Consider the following 7,982-nt stretch of genomic DNA (forward strand, 5'->3'; position numbering starts at 1 on the left):
CCCCTCAACCGCCTACCGGATGCACTGAGACCACCCTAGTCCAACTATTCTGCCAATATCTGAGTTACCGGACTCCTACCGGTCACTACACTCCATCGCAATCTCCTAGTCGCTCCCAGCGACTCCGGAAGATACTTCGACTATCTACAACTGTTCTATCCATTCTGCCATCCATACTGAATCGATGCTGCTGGAACCAGCCTGCTTATCTCTCACCTGATTACTCAACTCCTACTAACTTAAGCCTTTCATACTAATAGAAAAGCTACCTGCCTAGCTATCCTTATATATCACTTATACGTGGCAGAAGGGCTCAACTGATCCTGCTGAGAGGGATTTGTCGTTTCCAAACCAACCAACTATACCGTCAGCACTTGCATTCCAACACAAATACTAATACTGTCCAAAACTCTGAAACTATCCAAACACTGAACTGCCTGCAATACTGAACATGCCTGAAACTCTAAACTGTCTGGAACACTGAGCTGCCCGAAACACTAAACTGATTGAAACATTGAACTGCCTGATACACTGAACTGGCTGAAACACTGAGCTGAATGAATCACTGAACCGGCTGAATGGATGCTTCCCACAACTTCTAAACGAAATCTTCCTCTGGAACTAGTTTCCACCAGTCATCCTGACACTGTAACTTTAACAACCTCCCGATCCACCGATCAGGTCCTTACGTCACATCCTGACATCATCAATTCCACGACTAACAATATGATGGCTCCCAGACTGACGGTAGCCCTTAACATACCCGAACCCCAACGGTCCACTACTACTTTGATCTCATAACTGAGGTGACGATCTACTAACAAATCGCCGACTTAACCATAACTGAAATACTTGGAAATCCGAAATCTAACCCGTGGATTCCCATATCCTCACTACTGCACCCGAACTGGTGGGTACTACTGCTTTCCCACGTCCAACAACGCGCTCATGCTGCCTACCAATCTGATAAAGGCTGCGGCTATGCTCGCGGACTTACAACTCTTTTAATACAATCTGGCTGCTGGTGAATGCTACGGCTACCCCCGCAGACTTACAACACTACTACTACTATCTGACTGCTAGTGAATGCTACGGCTACCCCCGCAGACTTACAACACTCTACTACTATCCCGAGGACCTCCTGACTATCCCTAGTCCCGCTAGTGATTCCTCATCCTGATTTCTCAAAACCAGCCCTCAGTCTTTGAATACTACATCATCCTCGACATCTTATATCCTTGATATACTTAGCGCTTCATCGAGGAACTCTTCGGCTTGGTTCCCAAACCAACCGTCTACTAATCCGGATACAAGAAGCTATTGTTGGGAAGTTTCCAAACTCCCAACTCCTGAATCTACACAATCCTGCATGCCGACTCTGTCACTGGCTACTAATACGAAAACATCTCTTGCTAACCGTTCTCAGGATCCTCATTCCGACTCACTTGAGCCCCTACAGGTGGTCCTCCAATCCTGGATTCTCAACCAGCTTCTAACCATCTCGATTACATGAACTAACTGTTGGGAAGGTCCTTGAACTCCCGATTCTGAACTTCTCAATCCATCGATCACTATGCTACTATCATTTCTTCTCAGAGGCCGCGCACTCATTCTGAGTCTATGTGGCTCTTATCCTTGTATACTCGGAGGGTTCTCCCCTACTTGGATTCGGCTAGATCCTTACTGCTCACTGGTCGAAAGGATTTCCAACCTTCCTTCCATTAAAAGGGCGATATGCTGTCCGCCGACGTTTACCCTTGCCAGCGCTCCAACTAACTCTTACCAGATCCGCACCCTTCTTGCTATCTGACTGAGCACCCTTCGATCCTTAACTGTATTTGATTTAGGGACTACATCCCGAGAATCTGCGTTTGGGGTGCACATCCCCAACCCACTTCCTTACTAACCGCTAGCTACTCCACTAAAAACTCTGGGTTATCACTACTGAAAATATAACTGATCATTACCCGACTAATGCCTTCCGCAAGTAGTAAGCCACTACTGCATCTTACACATACATGCTACAGTTACTGTATCCGAAGTAACCTGATCTGGAGGGGACGTCCTCCAATTCACCATTCTAATTCCAAGGTATGCAGATGGCATAAAACTCAGTCACTAGCAGGTAATATAATACCCCAACACTTAAGCTTATTGATAACAATGCAACAACATAACAATAATACTACAAATAATAGTTGATAGAAAAGTAAAAGATACATACCTCCATCACTCAGTGCTGCTCAAATCCCTGCTGAAATCTACCGGAAAACTCGGCTCCAAGCCGTAGGCGCCCTTGCCCGACCCTGATGTCCGTTGGTGGCTCTCGAAGTCCCAGGGGCAGGAGCTGGCACCTGCCCTGCTGTATAAAAACTCGGACAGTGGGACTTCTTGTGGCCCCTCTGACTGCAATGCAAACATAACGGATCAAGTCCCTGGGCGATGGTAACAACACAGTCTCTGCTAAAATGACCAATCTGGCCGCACTTGAAACATCCAGCATCGCCACCACTTCTACACCTGCACACACCCATGTGCGTCCTTCCGCACTTCCCGCATCGACTGCGGCTCTGATAATTCCTCGTCCTTAAATCCGAACCCTTGAGCCTCTTACCCGAACTTGTGGCTACCTGAGTCTCATCCGTTTTCCTCTTCCTTTCCGACTCCCTGCCTGTCGACTGAACAACAGCTGTCTGATCCTGGAGCCTCTCGATCAATCTATCAGTGATCCTCATGACCATGTCGGGCAGATCTTCGTGAATGGCTTGCGAAACTTCCTCAACTATCCAATCATACAGAGGTCTCTCTTGGAGACAGGATGGCCCACTCACTCCTGTCCCCTGATGGAAAAAACTAGAAATGGGATCTCCCCCCTGATGGATCCCCGAACTTCATAAGAATCGGGATCTAGACGAGCCCCAATCTGTCCTGAAACTATCCCAGCCTTAAAGGCCTCAAGATGACTGTCTATGAGCTCCACAATGGCCTCTCTAACCGAACCGAAAATCACTGGAGTCTGATCAATGATGTTGCGCATGATCTCTGCGGAAATGAAATCCCTCATCTGATCATCAAGCTGCCCGGCTCCAAAGCCCGAGCCAGATCCCTCCTCGACGCTTGAACTGCTAACTGGTAGCTCGCGCAATGTCACCATGCTGAAAATATAACAATTCCTGATCAATTTACACACTACTGCTGCGGAATCTCTCACACACTCTACTAGTTCCCTAGTTTTTGTCTTGGCCCTTCTTGAATCGAGTACGGATCCTCTGCTTTTAGTAGTACGGGCCCATACTACCTTCCACATCTATCCGTACTTTCCTCAAGAGTTTCCTCAACTCCACCAAGTCCCCTTTACTCTTCTACTGATCTCTGCTACTCTCATCCTAGGCTTGCCCTAGGGAACCTCTGACTCTACCCAAACAGTCCTCAGCTGCGGAAGGCCTCCTTGTAATGCCAATTAGCCACCACCTGTGTAACACCCAAGATTTTGAAAGCCAAGAAACTAAAGGAAACCCTAAATTTAGGAGGGACTCAACGAGTCCAAGGAAGGACTCGGCGAGTCGGAGCGGGATCCGGGTCGAGGAGTAAGTGACCAACTCGGCGAGTCGGCCAAGGGGACTCGGCGAGTCTGGTCTGTGCGAGGAAAACCCTAAATCCAGGGCTTGGAGCCTATTTAAACGTCTCAATCTTCTTCCTAGGGCTCCTTTACAGCCTCTCACACCCAGAACGCCGCACCTTAAGCCCCCATTGTTTTCATTCAATCTTTTAGCCATTTTTGAGTGGTTTTAAGGAAGACGAAGGAGTGGGAATCTTTGAAGCATCAAGGGATGGTCTTGGATCTGAAGTTTAGGGAGCATTTCAGAGCATTTGAAGGTATTAAGTCGTCCCTCTCCTCCAGATTTTCCTTGGTTATGAGTTTTGGGGCTTTTAAGCCATGTTTAAGATCAATCTTGAGCTTGAGGTCCAGATCTGAGGTTGCTACCTCAGATCCATGGTTGTTTTGGCTTAGAATCCCGTAAAGTATCAGCCATTGGGTGGATTTTGGAGCCTCTTGGTCTTAAACCCTAGTTATTGGTGCATTTTTGCATATATCTCCCTCTCTACACGTAAAGTTTGCAACTTTACGTGGGGAATAGGCTTGGGAAGGGTAGATCTACAGTTTGGAGTTCATGCATGACTCAGAAGTCCTCTGCATGTAAGTGGATCTCATTGGACTCGGCGAGTCCTTCGAGTGGACTCGGCGAGTAGCTTGCAGAAGAGGAGGAACTCGACGAGTGGGATGAACAGCTCGTCGAGTTGGATGAAGATAGGCATGAACTCGGCGAGTTGGATGAAGATTGTCGGGTGCTCGGCGAGTCTGTTCTTAGACTCGGCGAGTCAGGTCGCGTGGTCCCACACCCTTCGAGTTAAGTCTCGAGTCAGCGAGTCGAGCCAGGACTCAATGAGTTGGACAGGACAGGAATCGGGAATCAGTAGACTCGGCGAGTCAGGGGCTGACTCGGCGAGTAGAGTCGCGAGTGGAAGGGATCTGGAATTATGAACTCGGCGAGTCAGTAGGTGACTCGACGAGTAGGGTTGACCTGGAAGGTTGACTTTGACCAGGACGTTGACTTTGACCAGAGTTGACTTGGTTGACCTTTGAAGTCAGTTAGACTAAGTGTTATGTTGATATTGGTAGCTCGGGGAGCTAGCGGAGCAGCAGTTCGGAGTCAGTGGTCAGGTAGCGGTCAAAGGGGTTAGCAGCAGCAGTTTAGCAGTATCAGGTGAGTTTCCCTTTGTATGAATGGGTCTACGGCCACAATGCCGGCCCATGTAGTTATGAGTAGAAGACCCGGGGGTTAACCCTAGGCACAGTATGCTAGTATGATATTTGGACGAGGTCCAATGACAGAGGGCGGGTGCCCAAGGAGCGGTTTATGTGATAGTTTATACTTGTTGTCTGTGTGATACTTGTATGTGCCTGGTAGTGTGGTGAGTGAGGGCGAGGTCTCGTATCTCACCAATAGCAGAGTGTGGATGGTGTTCCACATCTCAGTAGCAACAGAGCAGGGGCGAGGCCCAAGTTAGGAAAGGAGTGAGGGTGGGCTGGGCCCGTATCTCACTATCAGCAAGAGTATGGACGAGGTTCCATGACTCATCAGTAGCAGGATACGGGCGGGGCCCAGAGATAGGCGAGGCCTTAGAGCAAGAGTTGTTAGTATATGTTTAGTTTATGTAATGTTATGTGATATGTTTGTGTGCTATTATATGTTAGTAGGCGAGGCCCTGTTACAGGCGAGGCCTAAGTGAAACAGATCTGTATACGAGCGGGGCTCGAAGCCAGGCGGGGCCTGGAGCGGCGGGGCCGTTGTAGCGGGCGAGGCCCGAAGTAGAGGGCGAGGCCCAGGATAGCGGTCGTGGGCCAGTATGTGCAGTATGTGATTTTGCATGGTATGTGGTAAGGTGGGGAACTCACTAAGCTTTGTGCTTACAGTTTTCAGTTTTGCTTTCAGGTACTTCCGGTAGCGGAGGGAGGAGCTCGGGGTGATCGCATGGCACACACCATAGATTAGTCAGCCTGGGAATGTTTACTCTGATAATAAACATGTGTTTTGAAAACTTATACTCAGATTATGTTTCGGAATGATGTCTTGTTTAAAGTAATGTTTTAATAAAAAGAAATTTTTGGTCTTAAATTTTGGGATGTTACAACCTGATTACCATCACATGCAATGAGGCTCGGATAATCCTTCGAGTAAAAGCTGGACTCAGACAAGAGTTGCGCAATAGGGCCAAATCAAGCACTCTGAGATTATTCAATCCTGATCACATGTGATGTGACGTATTCACCTAATGGCTAACTCCCATCACTCAGAATCCCACAAAGCACAAAGCAAGCAGCATTCGGATAAAGGAAACATACTCAGGCAAAACTATTCTCATAATAAGAAACTATACTAGCATACAATGCTAAGCTCATACTATCAGGCATAACCTACATAGGCTACCCTACTACTGTCTACTCATTACTAGCATGAAATTCTTATCAAGCTGAAACACATAAAGCAGGCACATAAGGCATCATCCTAGATCCTTAGTCCTATTCTAGCATGCTGTTCTACTGAAGTTGAAACTGAAACTGAAACTGAAACTGAAACTGATACTGATACTGATATTGATAATCATAACATAACTTGTATGGGTAAATTGGGAGTACTTACTTGAGCTCGGCTGATTGTATGCACCACACCCTTTTCTCTTTTCAAAACTCTTTTCGCTTTTTCTAAAACTCTTTTCTTTATACTTTTTCTAAAATTGTTTTCTTTTCTCAAAATCCTTTTGTAACCATGGTTTTTCTCTTGAAAACTCTATACCACTTCCTTAGTTTGAGTTCAGACACATTCGGGAGTGCGCCCGAATCCCTCAAACCAAGGCTCTGATACCAACTTGTAACGACCCAAAAATCACAACTAAAAATTTCTTTAAAAACATTACTAAATCATATTTATAAAAACTGTATCATACGTCATAACAAAATTTTCGAGTATTAATTCAAAACATATCATCATTATCAAAGTCAAACATTCCCAGGCTAACTGTCTATGGTGTGTGCATTGCAATCATCCTGAGCTCCTCCTTTGAAAACTGAGTACTTGAAACCAAAACTGAAAACCGTAAGCATGAAGCTTAGTGAGCTCCCCCAATCTACCACATACCATACAATAACATATAAAGCACATACTGGGCCTTGCCCACTGCATCGGACCGAAGTCCGGATACTGACTGGGACCTTGTCCCCTGCATCGGACTGAAGTCCGGACTAACTGGGACCTTGTCCCCTGCATCGGACCGAAGTCCGGACTAACTGGGACCTTGCCCCCTGCATCAGACCGAAGTCCGGACTAACTGGGACCTTGTCCCCTGCATCGGACGGAAGTCCGGACTAACTGGGACCTTGTCCCCTGTATCGGACCGAAGTCCGGACTAACTGGGACCTTGTCCCCTGCATCGGACCGAAGTCCAGACTAACTGGGACCTTGTCCCCTGCATCGGACCGAAGTCCGGACTAACTGGGGCCTTGCCCCCTGCATCGGACCGAAGTCCGGAACTAACTGAACAGAACATAACATAAACATATCAACTAGCATGAACACACATATACTGCATACTACATCGGGCCGTAGCCCGGAACACATAACACATAAATCCTGTCTGAGCCACGAAGGCATCAAACATACTAACTACTGCATCAGATCAAAATCCGGAAACTACTACTAGCTAAACGGGTCGGCATTGTGGCCGTAGACCCGTTCCTACTGGAAGGAAACTCACCTGAGACTGCTGATCTGATGCTGCTAATCCTTTTGACTGCTACTTGACCTCTGACTCCGAACTGCTGCTCCACTAGCTCCTCGAGCTACCAATGTCAATATAACACTTAGTCCAACTGACCTCCAAAGGTCAACTAGGTCAACTCTAGTCAAGGTCAAAATCCTGGTCAAAGTCAACCTTCCAGGTCAACCCTACTCGCCGAGTCCACCTAATAACTCGCCGAGTTCATATGCTCAGGGTCTTTCTATTCGCGACTCGACTCGCCGAGTCAGTCCATGACTCGCCGAGTCAACTATTCCCGAGTCCTGACCTGTCCAACTCGCTGAGTCTCCACCCGACTCACTGATTCGAGTTTCAACTCGAAGGGTTTGGGGTTTCGCGACCTGACTCGCCGAGTCCAAGGATAGACTCGCCGAGCCCAAGGCAATCTTCAACCAACTTGTCGAGTTGTTCTTCCAACTCGCCGAGTTCATGCCTAACTTCATCCGACTCGACGGGCTGTTCATCCCACTCGTCGAGTTCCTCCTCATCTTCAAGCTACTCGCCGAGTCCACTTCGAAGGACTCGCCGAGTCCCAACAGATCTACATACATGCAGAGGACTTTAGAGTCATGCATGGACTCCAAACTGTAGATCCACTCTTCTAAAGCCTATTCCTTACATAAAGT

Source organism: Lactuca serriola, chromosome 2, assembly GCF_051521515.1.
Source record: "Lactuca serriola cultivar US96UC23 chromosome 2, Lser_US96UC23_V15, whole genome shotgun sequence".
Classification (NCBI taxonomy): Eukaryota; Viridiplantae; Streptophyta; class Magnoliopsida; order Asterales; family Asteraceae; genus Lactuca; species Lactuca serriola.